The following is an 18,474-nucleotide window of genomic DNA, read 5'->3' on the forward strand; positions in this document are numbered from 1 at the left end:
GAAGAAGAGGTACAAGAAAGGGATGCTGACACTATCTGTGGTGTCAGAGTTGTGTAGGTAACCCAGTTGAGCGAAGACTGGTTTATATGATGCCTTAATTACGTACCAAATACCCAACTTGTGGGTGGTAGTCACCACATACCCATCCTGCATGAGTGGTAGTCACCACATACCCATCTTGTATGAGTGGTAGTCACCACATACCCATCCTGTATGAGTGGTAGTCACCACATACCCATCCTGTATGAGTGGTAGTCACCACATATCCATCCTGTATGAGTGGTAGTCACCACATACCCATCCTGTATGAGTGGTAGTCACCACATACCCATCCTGTGAGAGTGGTAGCAACCACATACCCATCCTGTGGATAGTAGTCAATAGGCTCCAGAATCCAGATAACGAGTCCAGAAACTGGGACTCAACATTGCACTGGTAATGAAATATTTACAAGTTATTGACCTTAGATCACTAATAATAAAGTTACACAATAATGAATTCGGTCATTAACATTCCCTGGACCGTCTCTTGATCCAAGCAACTGGAGATTCCTTCAGGATTCCTGTAGATTACATGTGGTAGGTTCCAGACTTTGGAACAGAACTTCTCCAGGCTGAGGGACTGACAACCTCAAATCTACGATTTCAAGGGTGATGGACTGACTACATCGTCTTCACATCTCTACTGCTCCTACCTACTTTTTGTACTCGACTGAAGAAGCCTACTGTGTAGGCGAAATGTTTCGGAATAAAGTTGCCTAAATGTTGCCTATGTGTCTTATCTACCAACCTGTCGGTATTGTATACCATTTGATAATCACTCTGTCAGACACTGCAACACAATGGCATCTTGGTACAACTTTTTCAAGTGAGAATTGTTTGATTTGAGAGGGATATGACCTCCCAGTGGCTACATTCTCACTACTACTACTCTGCACCCCTCCTTCCGACAGTATTAAGTCTCAACACTGTCGCTTGATCTTCAGTTAGTTCCAGACTTTGGAACAGAACTTCTCCAAGCTGAGGGACTGACAACCTCAAATCTACGACTTCAAGGGTAATGGACTGATTACATCGTCTTCACATCTCTACTACTCCTGCCTACTTTCTGTGCTCGACTGAAAAAGCCTACTGTGTAGGCGAAACGTTTCGGAATAAAGTTGCCTAAATGTTGCCTATGTGTCTTATCTACCAAAGACAGCAATGCCTAAGCGTAAGTAATAAGGCAAGCAGATTACTGGGATTTATATCAAGAAGTGTAAGCAACAGAAGTCCAGAGGTTATACTGCAGCTTTATACATCATTAGTAAGGTCTCACCTAGATTACGAAGCTCATTTCTGGTCTCCATATTACAGAATGGACATAAATTCGTTAGAAAATATTCAGCGTAGAATGACTAAATTAATACATAGCATTAGAAATTTTCCCTATGAAGAGAGACTGAAGACCCTTAAATTACATTCAGTTGCTAGACGATGAATGAGGGGAGACATGATCGAAGTGTACAAGTGGAAGATGGGTATTAATAAAGGGGATATTAATAAGGTCTTGAGGATATCTCTCCAAGAGAGAACCTGCAGTAATGGATTTAAATTAGACAAGTTTAGATTTAGAAAGGACATAGGAAAGTATAGGTTTGGAAATAGGGTAGTTGATGAGTGGAACAGTCTACCTAATTGGGTTATTGAGGCTGAAACCTTGGGTACTTTCAAATTTAGGTTGGATAAATGCATGAGTGAGAGGGGGTTGGATTTGAGTGGGACTTGCATATGGGTGGATAGAGTTATCAAAGCTCATTTCTTGGGTAGTTTAGAAAATTTGGTTGGGTAAATGTTTTGTTAGTGGGATTGATTGTAAAGGACCTGCCTAGTATGGGCCAATAGGTCTGCTGCAGTGTTCCTCCTTTCTTATGTTCTTATGTAAGCTCGTCTGGGCCTCTCGCGTATTTTCATTTCCTTTTTTGCCCTAATTCTCCCCCTTGCGAAAGAGGAAAAATGTAGGTTAGTGGATAAAGGAAAGGATTGCACGAGTGTGGGTGAGGTTAATCCAAGAAACTACCAAGTGTGGACTGGTAAGCCAGTGGAAACCCTCGGCCAGATAACCAAAAGCTCCACAGCTCCACAGCTCCACAGCTCCACAGCTCCACAGCTCCACAGTAGCGGGTCGTCATCTGACTAAGACCTGTGTCAGGAAACACTTGTCCTGTTTCCTGATAAATCTTACCTAACCTAACCACGTTTCCTGGAAATACTGGAGTGTCCAGTGGCTGACGCAGTCCCGGAATGCCCACGTGTCCAGAGATTGTCTTGTTCTTGAAGGAGGGACCCACGGTTTTATGCTACACGTGTCCAGGATATTATTCCGGGCCCACGGATGTCGTCAGTCACCGGAAGACTGCAATAACACCCACAAATCTTTACATGAAGGCTTTCAACACGTTTTAATTAATTCTTGTTCACATTTTGCATCAGAATGCATTTTTTTCACATTATTTATGATTTATAAAGAAAGTATTGGTTAAATGTTGAACCAATCAGGGATGAGGCTGATAGTGAACCAGTCAGGGATGAGGCTGATAGTGAACCAGCCAGGGATGATTCTGATAGTGAACCAATCAGGGATGAGGCTGATAGTGAACCAGTCAGGGATGAGGCTGATAGTGAACCAGTCAGGGATGAGGCTGATAGTGAACCAGCCAGGGATGAGGCTGATAGTGAACCAATCAGGGATGAGGCTGATAGTGAACCAGTCAGGGATGAGGCTGATAGTGAACCAGTCAGGGATGAGACTGATAATGAACCAATCAGGGATGAGGCTCATAGTGAACCAATCAGGGATGAGGCTGATAGTGAACCAGTCAGGGATGAGGCTGATAGTGAACCATTCAGGGATGAGGCTCATAGTGAACCAATAAGGGATGAGCCGGATAGTGAACCAGCCAGGGATGAGGCTGATAGTGAACCAGTCAGGGATGAGGCTGATAGTGAACCAGTCAGTGATGAGGCTGATAGTGAACCAGTCAGGGATGAGGCTGAAAGTGAACCAATCAGGGATGAGGCTGATAGTGAACCAGTCAGGGATGAGGCTGATAGTGAACCAGTCAGGGATGAGGCTGATAGTGAACCAATCAGGGATGAGGCTCATAGTGAACCAATCAGGGATGAGGCTGACAGTGAACCAGTCAGGGATGAGGCTGATAGTGAACCAATCAGGGATAAGGCTGATACTGAACCAGCCAGGGATGAGGCTGATAGTGAACCAGTCAGGGATGAGGCTGATAGTGAACCAGCCAGGGATGAGGCTGTTAGTGAACCAGCCAGGGATGAGGCTCATAGTGAACTAGCCAGGGATGAGGCTGATAGTGAACCAGCCAGGGATGAGGCTGATAGTGAACCAGCCAGGGATGAGGCTGATAGTGAACCAGCCAGGGATGAGGCTGATAGTGAACCAGCCAGGGATGAGGCTGATAGTGAACCAGCCAGGGATGAGGCTGATAGTGAACCTGCCAGGGATGAGGCTGATAGTGAACCAGCCAGGGATGAGGCTGATAGTGAACCAGCCAGGGATTAGGCTGATAGTGAACCACCCAGGGAGGAGGCTGATAGTGAACCAGCCAGGAATGAAGCTGATAGTGAACCAGGCAGGGATGAGACTGATAGTGAACCAGTCAGGGATGAGGCTGTTAGTGAACCAGCCAGGGATGAGGCTGATAGTGAACCAGTCAGGGATGAGGCTGATAGTGAACCAGTCAGTGAAGAGGCTGATAGTGAACCAGTCAGGGATGAGGCTGAAAGTGAACCAATCAGGGATGAGGCTGATAGTGAACCAGTCAGGGATGAGGCTGATAGTGAACCAGTCACGGATGAAGCTGATAGTGAACCAGCCAGGGATGAGGCTGATAGTGAACCAGTTAGGGATGAGGCTGATAGTGAACCAGCCAGGGATGAGGCTGATAGTGAACCAGTCAGGGATGAGGCTGATAGTGAACCAGCCAGGAATGAAGCTGATAGTGAACCAGCCAGGGATGAGGCTGATAGTGAACCAGTCAGGGATGAGGCTGATAGTGAACCAGCCAGGAATGAAGCTGATAGTGAACCAGTCAGGGATGAGGCAGATAGTGAACCAGCCAGGGATGAGGCTGATAGTGAACCAGCCAGGGATGAGGCTGATAGTGAACCAGTCAGGGATGAGGCTGAAAGTGAACCAGCCAGGGATGAGGCTGATAGTGAACCAGCCAGGGATGAGGCTGATAGTGAACCAGCCAGGGATGAGGCTGATAGTGAACCAGCCAGGGATGAGGCTGATAGTGAACCAGCCAGGGATGAGGCTGATAGTGAACCAGCCAGGGATGAGGCTGATAGTGAACCTGCCAGGGATGAGGCTGATAGTGAACCAGCCAGGGATGAGGCTGCTAGTGAACCAGCCTGGGAGGAGGCTGATAGTGAACCCGCCAGGGAGGAGGCTGATAGTGAACCAGCCAGGAATGAAGCTGATAGTGAACCAGGCAGGGATGAGACTGATAGTGAACCAGTCATAGATGAGGCTGTTAGTGAACCAGCCAGGGATGAGGCTGATAGTGAACCAGTCAGGGATGAGGCTGATAGTGAACCAGTCAGTGATGAGATTGATAGTGAACCAGTCAGGGATGAGGCTGAAAGTGATCAGGGATGATAGTGAACCAATCAGGGATGAGGCTGATAGTGAACCAGTCAGGGATGAAGATGATAGTGAACCAGCCAGGAATGAGGCTGATAGTGAACCAGCCAGGGATGAGGCTGATAGTGAACCAGCCAGGAATGAGGCTGATAGTGAACCAATCAGGGATGAGGCTGATAGTGAACCAGCCAGGGATGAGGCTGATAGTGAACCAGTCAGGGATGAGGCTGATAGTGAACCAGCCAGGGAGGAGGCTGATAGTGAACCAATCAGGGATGAGGCTGATAGTGAACCAATCAGGGATGAGGCTGATAGTGAACCTGCCAGGGATGAGGCTGATAGCGAACCAGTCAGGGATGAGGCTGTTAGTGAACCAGCCAGGGATGAGGCTGTTAGCGAACCAGCCAGGGATGAGACTGATAGTGAACCAACCAGGGATGAGGCTGATAGTGAACCAGCCAGGGATGAGATTGATAGTGAACCAGCCAGGGATGAGGCTGATAGTGAACCAGCCAGGGATGAGGCTGTTAGTGAACCAGTCAGGGAAGAGGCTGTTAGTGAACCTGGCAGGGATGAGGCTGATAGTGAACCAGCCAGGGATGAGGCTGATAGTGAACCAGCCAGGGATGAGGCTGATAGTGAACCAGCTAGGGATGAGGCTGATAGTGAACCAGCCAGGGATGAGGCTCATAGTGAACCATCCAGGGATAAGGCTGATAGTGAACCAGCCAGGGATGAGACTGATAGTGAATCAACAAGGAATTAGGCTGACAGTGAACCAGCCATGGATGAGGCTGTTACTGAACCAACCAGGGATGAGGCTGATAGTGAACCAGCCAGGGATGAGGCTCATAGTGATCCAGACAGGGATGAGGCTGATAGTGAACCAGCCAGGGATGAGGCTGAGAGTGACCCAGCCAGGGATAAGATTGATAGTGAACCAACCAGGGATGAGGCTGATAGTGAACCAGCCAGGGATGAGGCTCATAGTGATCAAGACAGGGATGAGGCTGATAGTGAACCAGCCAGGGATGAGGCTGATAGTGAACCACCCAGGGATGATTCTGATAGTGAACCAGCCAGTGATGAGATTGATAGTGAACCAGCCAGGGATGAGGCTGATAGTGAACCAGCCAGGAATGAGGCTGATAGTGAACCAATCAGGGATGAGGCTGATAGTGAACCAGCCAGGGATGAGGCTGATAGTGAACCAGCCAGGGATGAGGCTGATAGTGAACCAGCCAGGGATGAGGCTGATAGTGAACCAGTCAGGGATGAGGCTGAAAGAATCAATCAGGGATGAGGCTGATAGTGATCCAGTCAGGGATGAGGCTGATAGTGAACCAGTCAGGGATGAGGCTGATAGTGAACCAGTCAGGGATGAGGCTGATAGTGAACCAATCAGGGATAAGGCTGATACTGAACCTGCCAGGAATGAAGCTGATAGTGAACCAGGCAGGGATGAGACTGATAGTGAACCAGTCAGGGTTGAGGCTGTTACTGAACGAGCCAGGGATGAGGCTGATAGTGAACTAGTCAGGGATGAGGCTCATTTTGATCCAGCCAGGGATGAGGCTCATAGTTAACCAGCCAGGGTTGAGATTGATAGTGAACCAGCTAGGGATGAGGCTGATAGTGAACCAGCCAGGGATGAGGCTGATAATGAACCAGCCAGGGACGAGGCTGATATTGAACCAGCCAGGGATGAGGCTGATAGTGAACCAGCCAGGGATGAGATTGATAGTGAACCAGCCAGGGATGAGGCTGATAGTGAACCAGTCAGGGATGAGGCTGATAGTGAACCAATCAGGGATGAGGCTGATAGTGAACCAGCCAGGGATGAGGCTGATAGTGAACCAGCCAGGGATGAGGCTGATAGTGAACCAGCCAGGGATGAGGCTGATAGTGAACCAGCCAGGGATGAGGCTCATAGTGAACCAGCCAGGGATGAGGCTGATAGTGAACCAGCCAGGGATGAGGCTGATAGTGAACCAGCCAGGGATGAGGCTGATAGTGAACCAGCCAGGGATGAGGCTGATAGTGAACCAGCCAGGGATGAGGCTGATAGTGAACCAGCCAGGGAGGAGGCTGATAGTGAACCAGCCAGGGAGGAGGCTGATAGTGAACCAGCCAGGAATGAGGCTGTTAGCGAACCAGCCAGGGATGAGACTGATAGTGAACCAACCAGGGATGAGGCTGATAGTGAACCAGCCAGGGATGAGGCTGTTAGTGAACCAGTCAGGGAAGAGGCTGATAGTGAATAAAGGCAGGGATTAAGGCTGTTAGTGAACCAGCCAGGGATGAGGCTGATAGTGAACCAGCCAGGGATGAGGCTGATAGTGAGCCAGCTAGGGATGAGGCTGATAGTGAACCAGCCAGGGATGAGGCTCATAGTGAAACAGCCAGGGATAATGCTGATAGTGAACCAGCCAGGGATGAGACTGATAGTGAATCAACCAGGGATGAGGCTCATAGTGAACCAGCCAGGGATAAGATTGAAAGTGAACTAGCCAGGGATGAGGCTGATAGTGAACCAGCCAGGGATGAGGCTGATAGTGAACCAGCCAGGGATGAGATTGATAGTGAACCAGCCAGAGATGAGGCTGATAGTGAACCAGCCAGGGATGAGGCTGATAGTGAACCAGCCAGGGATGAGGCTGATAGTGAACCAGCCAGGGATGAGGCTGTTAGTGAACCAGCCAGGGATCAGGCTGATAATGAACCAGCCAGAGATGATGCTGATAGTGAATCAGCCAGGGATGAGGCTGATAGTGACCCAATCAGGGATGAGGCCGATAGCGAACCAATCAGGGATGAGGCTGATAGTGAACCAGTCAGGGATGAGGCTGATAGTGAACCAATCAGGGATGAGGCTGATAGTGAACCAGCCAGGATGAGGCTGATAGTGAACCAGTCAGGAATGAGGCTGATAGTGAACTAGCCAGGGATGAGGCTGATAGTGAACCAATCAGGGATGAGGCTGATAGTGAACCATCCAGAGATGAGGCTGATAGTGAACCAGCCAGGGATGAGGCAGTTGGTGAACCGGCCAGGGATGAGGCTGATAGTGAACCTGCAAGGTATGAGATTGATAGTGAACCAGCCAGGGATGAGGCTGATAGTGAACCAGCCAGGGATGAGGCTGATAGTGAACCAGCCAGGGATGAGGCTCATAGTGAACCAGCCAGTGATGAGGCTGATAGTGAACCTGCCAGGTATGAGATTGATAGTGAACCAGCCAGGGATGAGGCTGATAGTGAACCAGCCAGGTATGAGATTGATAGTGAACCAGCCAGGGATGAGGCTGATAGTGAACCAGCCAGGGATGAGGCTGATAGTGAACCAGCCAGCGATGAGGATGATACTGAACCAGCCAGGGATGAGGCTGATAGTGAACTAGTCAGGGATGAGGCTGATAGTGAACCAGCCAGTGATGAGATTGACAGTGAACCAGCCAGGGATGAGGCTCATAGTTAACCAGCCAGGGTTGAGATTGATAGTGAACCAGCTAGGGATGAGGCTGATAGTGAACCAGCCAGGGATGAGGCTGATAATGAACCAGCCTGGGATAATTCTGATAGTGAACCAGCCAGTGATGAGATTGACAGTGAACCAGCCAGGGACGAGGCTGATAGTGAACCAGCCAGCGATGAGATTGATAATGAACCAGCCAGAGATGAGGCTGATAGTGAACCAGTCAGGGATAAGGCTGATAGTGAAACAACCAGGGATGAGGCTGTTAGTGAACCAGCCAGGGATGAGGCTGATAGTGAACCAGCCAGAGATGAGGCTGATAGTGAACCAGCCAGGGATGAGGCTCATAGTGAACCAATCAGGAATGAGGCTGATAGTGAACCAATCTGGGATGAGGCTGATAGTGAACCAGTCAGGGATGAGGCTGATAGTGAACCAATCAGGGATGAGGCTGATAGTGAACCAGCCAGGGATGCGGCTGATATTGAACCAGTCAGGGATGAGGCTGATAGTGAACCAGCCAGAGATGAGGCTGATAGTGAACCAGTCAGGGATGAGGCTTTTAGTGAACCAATCAGGGATGAGGCTGATAGCTAACCATCCAAAGATGAGGCTGATAGTGAACCAATCAGGGATGAGGCTCATAGTGAACCAACCAGGGATGAGGCTGATAGTGAACCAGCCAGGGATGAGGCTGTTAGTGAACCAGTCAGGGATGAGGCTGATAGTGAACCAGCCAGGGATGAGGCTGTTAGTGAACCAACCAGGGATGAGACTGATAGTGAACCAGACAGGGATGAGGCTGATAGTGAACCAGCCAGGGATGAGATTGATAGTGAACCAGCCAGGGATGAGGCTGATAGTGAACCATCCAGGGATGAGGCTGTTAGTGAAACAGCCAGGGACGAGGCTGATAGTGAACCAGCCAGGGATGAGGCTGATAGTGAACCGGCCAGGGATGAGATTGATAGTGAACCAGCCAGGGATGAGGCTGTTAGTGAACCAGCCAGGGATGAGGCAGTTAGTGAACCTGGCAGGGATGAGGCTGTTAGTGAACCAGCCAGTGATGAGGCTGATAGTGAACCAGCCAGGGATGAGGCTGATAGTGAACCAGCCAGGGATGAGGTTGATAGTGAACCAGCCAGGGATGAGGCTCATAGTGAACCAGCCAGGGATGAGGCTGATAGTGAACCAGCCAGGGATGAAGCTCATAGTGAACCAGCCAGGGATGAGGCTGATAGTGAACCAGCCAGGGATGAGATTGATAGTGAACCAGCGAGGGATAAGGCTGATAGTGAACCAGCCAGGGATGAGGCTGATTGTGAACCAGCCAGGGATGAGATTGATAGTGAACCAGCGAGGGATGAGGCTGATAGTGAACCAGCCAGGGATGAGGCTGATAGTGAACCAGCCAGGGATGAGGCTGATAGTGAACCAGCTAGGGATGAGGCTGATAGTGAACCAGCCAGAGATGAGGGTGATAGTGAACCAGTCAGGGATGAGGCTGTTAGTGAACCAGCCAGGGATGAGGCTGATAGTGAACCATGCAGGGATGAGGCTGTTAGTGAACCAGCCAGGGACGAGGCTGATATTGAACCAGCCAGGGATGAGGCTGATAGTGAACCAGCCAGGGATGAGATTGATAGTGAACCAGCCAGGGATGAGGCTGATAGTGAACCAGCCAGGGATGAGGCTGATAGTGAACCAGCCAGGGATGAGACTGATAGTGAACCAGCCAGGGATGAGGCTGATAGTGAACCAGCCAGGGATGAGGCTGATAGTGAACCAGCCGGGGATGAGGCTGATAGTGAACCAGCCAGGGATGAGGCTGATAGTGAACCAGCCAGGGATGAGGCTGATAGTGAACCAGCCAGGGATGAGGCTGATAGTGAACCAGCCAGGGATGAGGCTGATAGTGAGCCATCCAAGGATGAAGCTGATAGTGAACCAGCCAGGGATCAGGCTGTTAGTGAACCAGCCAGGGATGAGGCTGATAGTGAACCAGCCAGGGATGAGGGTGATAGTGAACCACACAGGGATGAGGCTGTTAGTGAACCAACCAGGGATGAGGCTGATAGTGAACCAGCCAGGGATGAGGCTGATAGTGAACCAGCCAGGCTTGAGATTGATAGTGAACCAGCCAGGGATGAGGCTCATAGTGAACCAGCGAGGGATGAGACTGATAGTGAACCGGCCAGGGATGAGGCTGATAGTGAACCAGCCAGTCATGAGGCTGATAGTGAACCAGCCAGGGATGAGGCTCATAGTGAACCAGCCAGGGATAAGGCTGATAGTGAACCAGCCAGGGATGAGACTGATAGTGAATCAAGCAGGGATGAGGCTCATAGTGATCCAGCCAGGGATAAGATTGATAGTGAACCAGCCAGGGATAAGATTGATAGTGAACCAGCCAGGGATGAGGCTGATAGTGAACCAGCCAGGGATAAGATTGATAGTGAACCAGCCAGGGATGAGGCTGATAGTGAACCGGCCAGGGATGAGGCTGATAGTGAACCAGCCAGGGATGAGGCTGATAGTGAACCAGCCAGGGATGAGGCTGTTAGTGAACCAGCCAGGGATGAGGCTGATAGTGAACCAGCCAGAGATGATGCTGATAGTGAATCAGCCAGGGATGAGGCTGATAGTGAACCAATCAGGGATGAGGCTGATAGCGAACCAATCAGGGATGAGGCTGATAGTGAACCAGTCAGGGATGAGGCTGATAGTGAACCAATCAGGGATGAGGCTGATAGTGAACCAGCCAGGATGAGGCTGATAGTGAACCAGTCAGGAATGATGCTGATAGTGAACTAGCCAGGGATGAGGCTGATAGTGAACCAATCAGGGATGAGGCTGATAGTGAACCATCCAGAGATGAGGCTGATAGTGAACCAGCCAGGGATGAGGCAGTTAGTGAGCCAGTCAGGGATGAGGCTGTTAGTGAACCAGCCAGGGATGAGATTGATAGTGAACCAGCCAGGGATGAGGCTGATAGTGAACCAGCCAGGGATGAGGCTGATAGTGAACCAGCCAGGGATGAGGCTCATAGTGAACCAGCCGGTGATGAGGCTGATAGTGAACCTGCCAGGTATGAGATTGATAGTGAACCAGCCAGGGATGAGGCTGATAGTGAACCAGCCAGTGATGAGATTGACAGTGAACCAGCCAGGGATGAGGCTGATAGTGAACCAGCCAGTGATGAGATTGACAGTGAACCAGCCAGGGATGAGGCTGATAGTGAACCAGCCAGTGATGAGATTGATAGTGAACCAGCCAGAGATGAGGCTGATAGTGAACCAGCCAGGGATGAGATTGATAGTGAACCAGCCAGGGATGAGGCTGATAGTGAACCAGCCAGGGTTGAGATTGATAGTGAACCAGCTAGGGATGAGGCTGATAGTGAACCAGCCAGGGATGAGGCTGATAATGAACCAGCCTGGGATGATTCTGATAGTGAACCAGCCAGTGATGAGATTGACAGTGAACCAGCCAGGGATGAGGCTGATAGTGAACCAGCCAGGGATGAGATTGATAATGAACCAGCCAGAGATGAGGCTGATAGTGAACCAGTCAGGGATAAGGCTGATAGTGAAACAACCAGGGATGAGGCTGTTAATGAACCAGCCAGGGATGAGGCTGACAGTGAACCAGCCAGGGATGAGGCTGATAGTGAACCAGCCAGAGATGAGGCTGATAGTGAACCAGCCAGGGATGAGGCTCATAGTGAACCAATCAGGAATGAGGCTGATAGTGAACCAATCTGGGATGAGGCTGATAGTGAACCAGTCAGGGATGAGGCTGATAGTGAACCAATCAGGGATGAGGCTGATAGTGAACCAGCCAGGGATGAGGCTGATATTGAACCAGTCAGGGATGAGGCTGATAGTGAACCAGCCAGGGATGAGGCTGATAGTGAACCAGTCAGGGATGAGGCTTTTAGTGAACCAATCAGGGATGAGGCTGATAGTGAACCATCCAGGGATGAGGCTGATAGTGAACCAATCATGGATGAGGCTGATAGTGAACCAACCAGGGATGAGGCTGATAGTGAACCAGCCAGGGATGAGGCTGTTAGTGAACCAGTCAGGGATGAGGCTGTTAGTGAACCAGCCAGGGATGAGGCTGTTAGTGAACTAGTCAGGGATGATACTGATAGTGAACCAGCCAGGGATGAGGCTGATAGTGAACCAGCCAGGTATGAGATTGATAGTGAACCAGCCAGGGATGAGGCTGATAGTGAACCAGCCAGGGATGAGGCTGTTAGTGAACCAGTCAGGGTTGAGGCTGTTACTGAACGAGCCAGGGATGAGGCTGATAGTGAACTAGTCAGGGATGAGATTGATAGTGAACCAGCTAGGGATGAGGCTGATAGTGAACCAGCCAGGGATGAGGCTGATAGTGAACCAGGCAGGGATGAGGCTGATAGTGAACCAGCCAGGGATGAGGCTGATAGTGAACCAGCCAGGGATGAGGCTGATAGTGAACCAGCCAGGGATGAGGTTGATAGTGAACCAGCCAGGGATGAGGCTCATAGTGAACCAGCCAGGGATGAGGCTGATAGTGAACCAGCCAGGGATGAAGCTCATAGTGAACCAGACAGGGATGAGGCTGATAGTGAACCAGCCAGGGATGAGATTGATAGTGAATCAGCCAGGGATGAGGCTCATAGTGAACCAGCCAGGGATGAGGCTGATAGTGAACCAGCCAGGGATGAGATTGATAGTGAACCAGCCAGGGATGAGGCTGATAGTGAACCAGCCAGGGATGAGGCTGATAGTGAACCAGCCAGGGATGAGGCTGATAGTGAACCAGCCAGGGATGAGGCTGATAGTGAACCAGCCAGGGATGAGGCTGATAGTGAACCAGTCAGGGATGAGGCTGATAGTGAACCAGCCAGGGATGAGGCTGATAGTGAACCAGCCGGGGATGAGGCTGATAGTGAACCAGCCAGGGATGAGGCTGATAGTGAACCAGCCAGGGATGAGGCTGATAGTGAACCAGCCAGGGATGAGGCTGATAGTGAACCAGCCAGGGATGAGGCTGATAGTGAACCAGCCAGGGATGAGGCTGATAGTGAACCAGCCAGGGATGAGGCTGATAGTGAACCAGCCAGGGATGAGGCTGATAGTGAACCAGCCAGGGATGAGATTGATAGTGAACCAGCCAGGGATGAGGCTGATAGTGAACCAGCCAGGGATGAGGCTGATAGTGAACCAGTCAGGGATGAGGCTGATAGTGAACCAGCCAGGGATGAGGCTGATAGTGAACCAGTCAGGGATGAGGCTGATAGTGAACCAGCCAGGGATGAGGCTGTTAGTGAACCAGCCAGGGATGAGGCTGTTACTGAACGAGCCAGGGATGAGGCTGATAGTGAACTAGTCAGGGATGAGGCTCATTGTGATCCAGCCAGGGATGAGGCTCATAGTGAACCAGCCAGGGATGAGGCTCATAGTGAATCAGCCAGGGTTGAGATTGATAGTGAACCAGCCAGGGATGAGGCTGATAGTGAACCAGCCAGGGATGAGGCTGATAGTGAACCAGCCAGGGATGAGGCTGATAGTGAACCAGCCAGGGATGAGGCTGATAGTGAACCAGCCAGGGATGAGGCTGATAGTGAACCAGCCAGGGATGAGGCTGATAGTGAACCAGCCAGGGATGAGGCTGATAGTGAACCAGCCAGGGATGAGGCTGATAGTGAACCAGCCAGGGATGAGGCTGTTAGTGAAACAGCCAGGGATGAGGCTGATAGTGAACCAGCCAGGGATGAGGCTGATAGTGAACCAGCCAGGGATGAGGCTGATAGTGAACCGGCCAGGGATGAGGCTGACAGTGAACCAGCCAGGGATGAGGCTGTTAGTGAACCAGCGAGGGATGTGGCTGATAGTGAACCAGCCAGGGATGAGGCTGATAGTGAATCAGCCAGGGATGAGGCTGATAGTGAACCAGCAAGGGATGAGGCTGTTAGTGAACCAGATAGGGATGAGGCTGACAGTGAACCAGCCAGGGATGAGGCTGATAGTGAACCAGCCAGGAATGAGGCTGTCAGTGAACCAGCCGTGGATGAGGCTGTTAGTGAACCAGCCAGGGATGAGGCTGATAGTGAACCAGCCAGGGATGAGGCTGATAGTGAACCAGCCAGGGATGAGGCTGTTAGTGAACCAGCCAGGGATGAGGCTGATAGTGAACCAGCCAGGGATGAGGCTGATAGTGAACCAGCCAGGGATGAGGCTGATAGTGAACTAGCCAGGGATGAGGCTGATAGTGAACCAGCCAGGGATGAGGCTGATAGTGAACCACCCAGGGATGAGGCTGATAGTGAACCAGTCAGGGATGAGGCTGATAGTGAACCAGTCACGGATGAAGCTGATAGTGAACCAGCCAGGGATGAGGCTGATAGTGAACCAGTTAGGGATGAGGCTGATAGTGAACCAGCCAGGGATGTGGCTGATAGTGAACCAATCAGGGATGAGGCTGATAGTGAACCAGCCAGGGATGAGGCTGATAGTGAACCAGTCAGGGATGAGGCTGATAGTGAACCAGCCAGGGATGAGGCTGATAGTGAACCAGCCAGGGATGAGGCTGATAGTGAACCAGCCAGGGATGAGGCTGATAGTGAACCAGATAGGGATGAGGCTGACAGTGAACCAGCCAGGGATGAGGCTGATAGTGAACCAGCCAGGAATGAGGCTGTCAGTGAACCAGCCGTGGATGAGGCTGATAGTGAACCAGCCAGGGATGAGGCTGACAGTGAACCAGCCAGGGATGAGGCTGATAGTGAACCAGCCAGGGATGAGGCTGTTAGTGAACCAGCCAGGGATGAGGCTGATAGTGAACCAGCTAGGGATGAGACTGATAGTGAACCAGCCAGGGATGAGGCTGATAGTGAACCAGCCAGGGATGAGGCTGTTAGTGAACCAGCGAGGGATGAGGCTGATGGTGAACCAGCCAGGGATGAGGCTGATAGTGAACCAGCCAGGGATGAGGCTGATAGTGAACCAGCCAGGGATGAGACTGATAGTGAACCAGCCAGGGATGAGACTGATAGTGATCCTGCCGGGGATGAGGCTGATAGTGAACCAGCCAGGGATGAGACTGATAGTGAACCAGCCAGGGATGAGACTGATAGTGATCCTGCCGGGGATGAGGCTGATAGTGAACCAGCCAGGGATGAGGCTGATAGTGAACCAGCCAGGGATGAGGCTGTTAGTGAACCAGCGAGGGATGAGGCTGATAGTGAACCAGCCAGGGATGAGGCTGATAGTGAACCAGCCAGGGATGAGGCTGACAGTGAACCAGCCAGGGATGAGGCTGATAGTGAACCAGCCAGGAATGAGGCTGTCAGTGAACCAGCCATGGATGAGGCTGATAGTGAACCAGCCAGGAATGAGGCTGTCAGTGAACCAGCCAGGGATGAGGCTGATAGTGAACCAGCCAGGGACGAGGCTGATAGTGAACCAGCCAGGGATGAGGCTGATAGTGAACCAGCCAGGGATGAGGCTGATAGTGAACCAGCCAGGGATGAGGCTGATAGTGAACCAGCCAGGGATGAGGCTGATAGTGAACCAGCCAGGGATGAGGCTGATAGTGAACCAGCCAGGGATGAGGCTGATAGTGAACCAGCCAGGGATGAGGCTGATAGTGAACCAGCCAGGGATGAGGCTGATAGTGAACCAGCCAGGGATGAGGCTGATAGTGAACCAGCCAGGGATGAGGCTGATAGTGAACCAGCCAGGGATGAGGCTGATAGTGAACCAGCCAGGGATGAGGCTGATAGTGAACCAGCCAGGGATGAGGCTGATAGTGAACCAGCCAGGGATGAGGCTGATAGTGAACCAGCCAGGGATGAGGCTGATAGTGAACCAGCCAGGGATGAGGCTGATAGTGAACCAGCCAGGGATGAGGCTGATGGTGAACCAGCCAGGGATGAGGCTGATAGTGAACCAGCCAGGGATGAGGCTGATAGTGAACCTGCCAGGGATGAGGCTGATAGTGAACCAGCCAGGGATGAGGCTGATAGTGAACCTGCCAGGGATGAGGCTGATAGTGAACCAGCCAGGGATGAGGCTGACAGTGAACCAGCCAGGGATGAGGCTGATAGTGAACCAGCCAGGAATGAGGCTGTCAGTGAACCAGCCATGGATGAGGCTGATAGTGAACCAGCCAGGAATGAGGCTGTCAGTGAACCAGCCAGGGATGAGGCTGATAGTGAACCAGCCAGGGACGAGGCTGATAGTGAACCAGCCAGGGATGAGGCTGATAGTGAACCAGCCAGGGATGAGGCTGATAGTGAACCAGCCAGGGATGAGGCTGATAGTGAACCAGCCAGGGATGAGGCTGATAGTGAACCAGCCAGGGATGAGGCTGATAGTGAACCAGCCAGGGATGAGGCTGATAGTGAACCAGCCAGGGATGAGGCTGATAGTGAACCAGCCAGGGATGAGGCTGATAGTGAACCAGCCAGGGATGAGGCTGATAGTGAACCAGCCAGGGATGAGGCTGATAGTGAACCAGCCAGGGATGAGGCTGATAGTGAACCAGCCAGGGATGAGGCTGATAGTGAACCAGCCAGGGATGAGGCTGATAGTGAACCAGCCAGGGATGAGGCTGATAGTGAACCAGCCAGGGATGAGGCTGATAGTGAACCAGCCAGGGATGAGGCTGATAGTGAACCAGCCAGGGATGAGGCTGATAGTGAACCAGCCAGGGATGAGGCTGATAGTGAACCAGCCAGGGATGAGGCTGATAGTGAACCAGCCAGGGATGAGACTGATAGTGAACCAGCCAGGGATGAGACTGATAGTGAACCAGCCAGGGATGAGGCTGATAGTGACAGCGGCGTGTTTAGTGCGTCTCTTAGTATTATAAAATTAGTATAAATTTTTCAAGGGGAGGACCAGTAAGCCAGCGGAAGGCCTCGGTCAGGTGAGCAAAAAGCACCAGCTGCGGGTCATCACTTGACTGAGATCCGCTTCAGGAAATACTTGTCCTGTTTCCTGACAAACCTAACCTAACCTAACCTAACCTAACCTAACCTAACCTAACCTAACCTAACCTAACATAACCTAACCAAACCTAACCTAACCTAACCTAACCTAAACTAACTTAACCTAACCTAACCAACCCTAACCTAACCTAACCTAACCGAACCTAACCTAACCTAACCTAACCTAACCGAACCAAACCTAACCTAACCTAACCTAACCTACCCTAACCTAACCTAACCTAACCTACCCTAACCTAGCCTAACCTAAAATAATGTGACAAACCTAACCTAACCTAACCTAACCTAAAATAATCTGACAAACCTAACCTAACCTAACCTAAAATAACCTGACAAACCTAACCTAACCTAACCTAACCTAGAATAACCTGACAAACCTAACCTAACCTAACCTAACCTAACCTAACCTAACCTACCCTAACCTAACCTAACCTACCCTAACCTAACCCAACCTAACCTATCCTAACCTAACCTAACCTAACCTAACCTAACCTAACCTAAAATAATCTGACAAACCTAACCTAACCTAGCCTAACCTAAAATAACCTGACAAACCTAACCTAACCTAACCTAACCTAACCTAACCTATCCTAACCTTCCCTAACCTAACCTAACCTAACCTAACCTAACCTAACCTATCCTAACCTAACCTAACCTAACCTAACCTAAAATAATCTGACAAACCTAACCTAACCTAGCCTAACCTAAAATAATCTGACAAACCTAACCTAACCTAACCTAACCTAAAATAATCTGACAAACCTAACCTAACCTAACCTAAAATAATCTGACAAACCTAACCTAACCTAGCCTAACCTAAAATAACCTGACAAACCTAACCTAATCTAACCTAACCTAACCTACCCTAGCCTAACCTAACCTACCCTAACCTAACCCAACCTAACCTAACCTAACCTAACCTAACCTAACCTAACCTAATCTAAAATAATCTGACAAACCTAACCTAACCTAGCCTAACCTAAAATAACCTGACAAACCTAACCTAACCTAACCTAACCTAACCTACCTTAACCTAACCTAAGCTAAAATAATCTGACAAACCTAACCTAACCTAACCTAACCTAACCTAAAATAACCTGACAAACCTAACCTAACCTAACCTAACCTAAAATAACCTGACAAACCTAACCTCACCTAACCTAACCTAACCTAACCTAACCTAACCTACCCTAACCTAACCCAACCTAACCTAACCTAACCTAACCTAACCTAACCTAACCTAACCTAACCTACCCTAACCTAACCTAACCTAACCTAACCTAACCTAACCTAACCTAAAATAACCTGACAAACCTAACCTAACCTAACCTAACCTAACCTAA

At 50.4% G+C, this 18,474-nt stretch overlaps 1 protein-coding gene across 2 annotated transcripts in view; it reads left to right on the plus strand.

Moving 5' to 3' along the window:
• LOC128685438 (uncharacterized) overlaps positions 1-18,474 on the plus strand; it is a 447,019-nt gene that overhangs the window by 1,339 nt on the left and 427,206 nt on the right. The gene's annotated exons all lie outside the window — the stretch shown is intronic.

This window comes from Cherax quadricarinatus, chromosome 8, assembly GCF_038502225.1.
Source record: "Cherax quadricarinatus isolate ZL_2023a chromosome 8, ASM3850222v1, whole genome shotgun sequence".
Taxonomy (NCBI): domain Eukaryota; kingdom Metazoa; phylum Arthropoda; class Malacostraca; order Decapoda; family Parastacidae; genus Cherax; species Cherax quadricarinatus.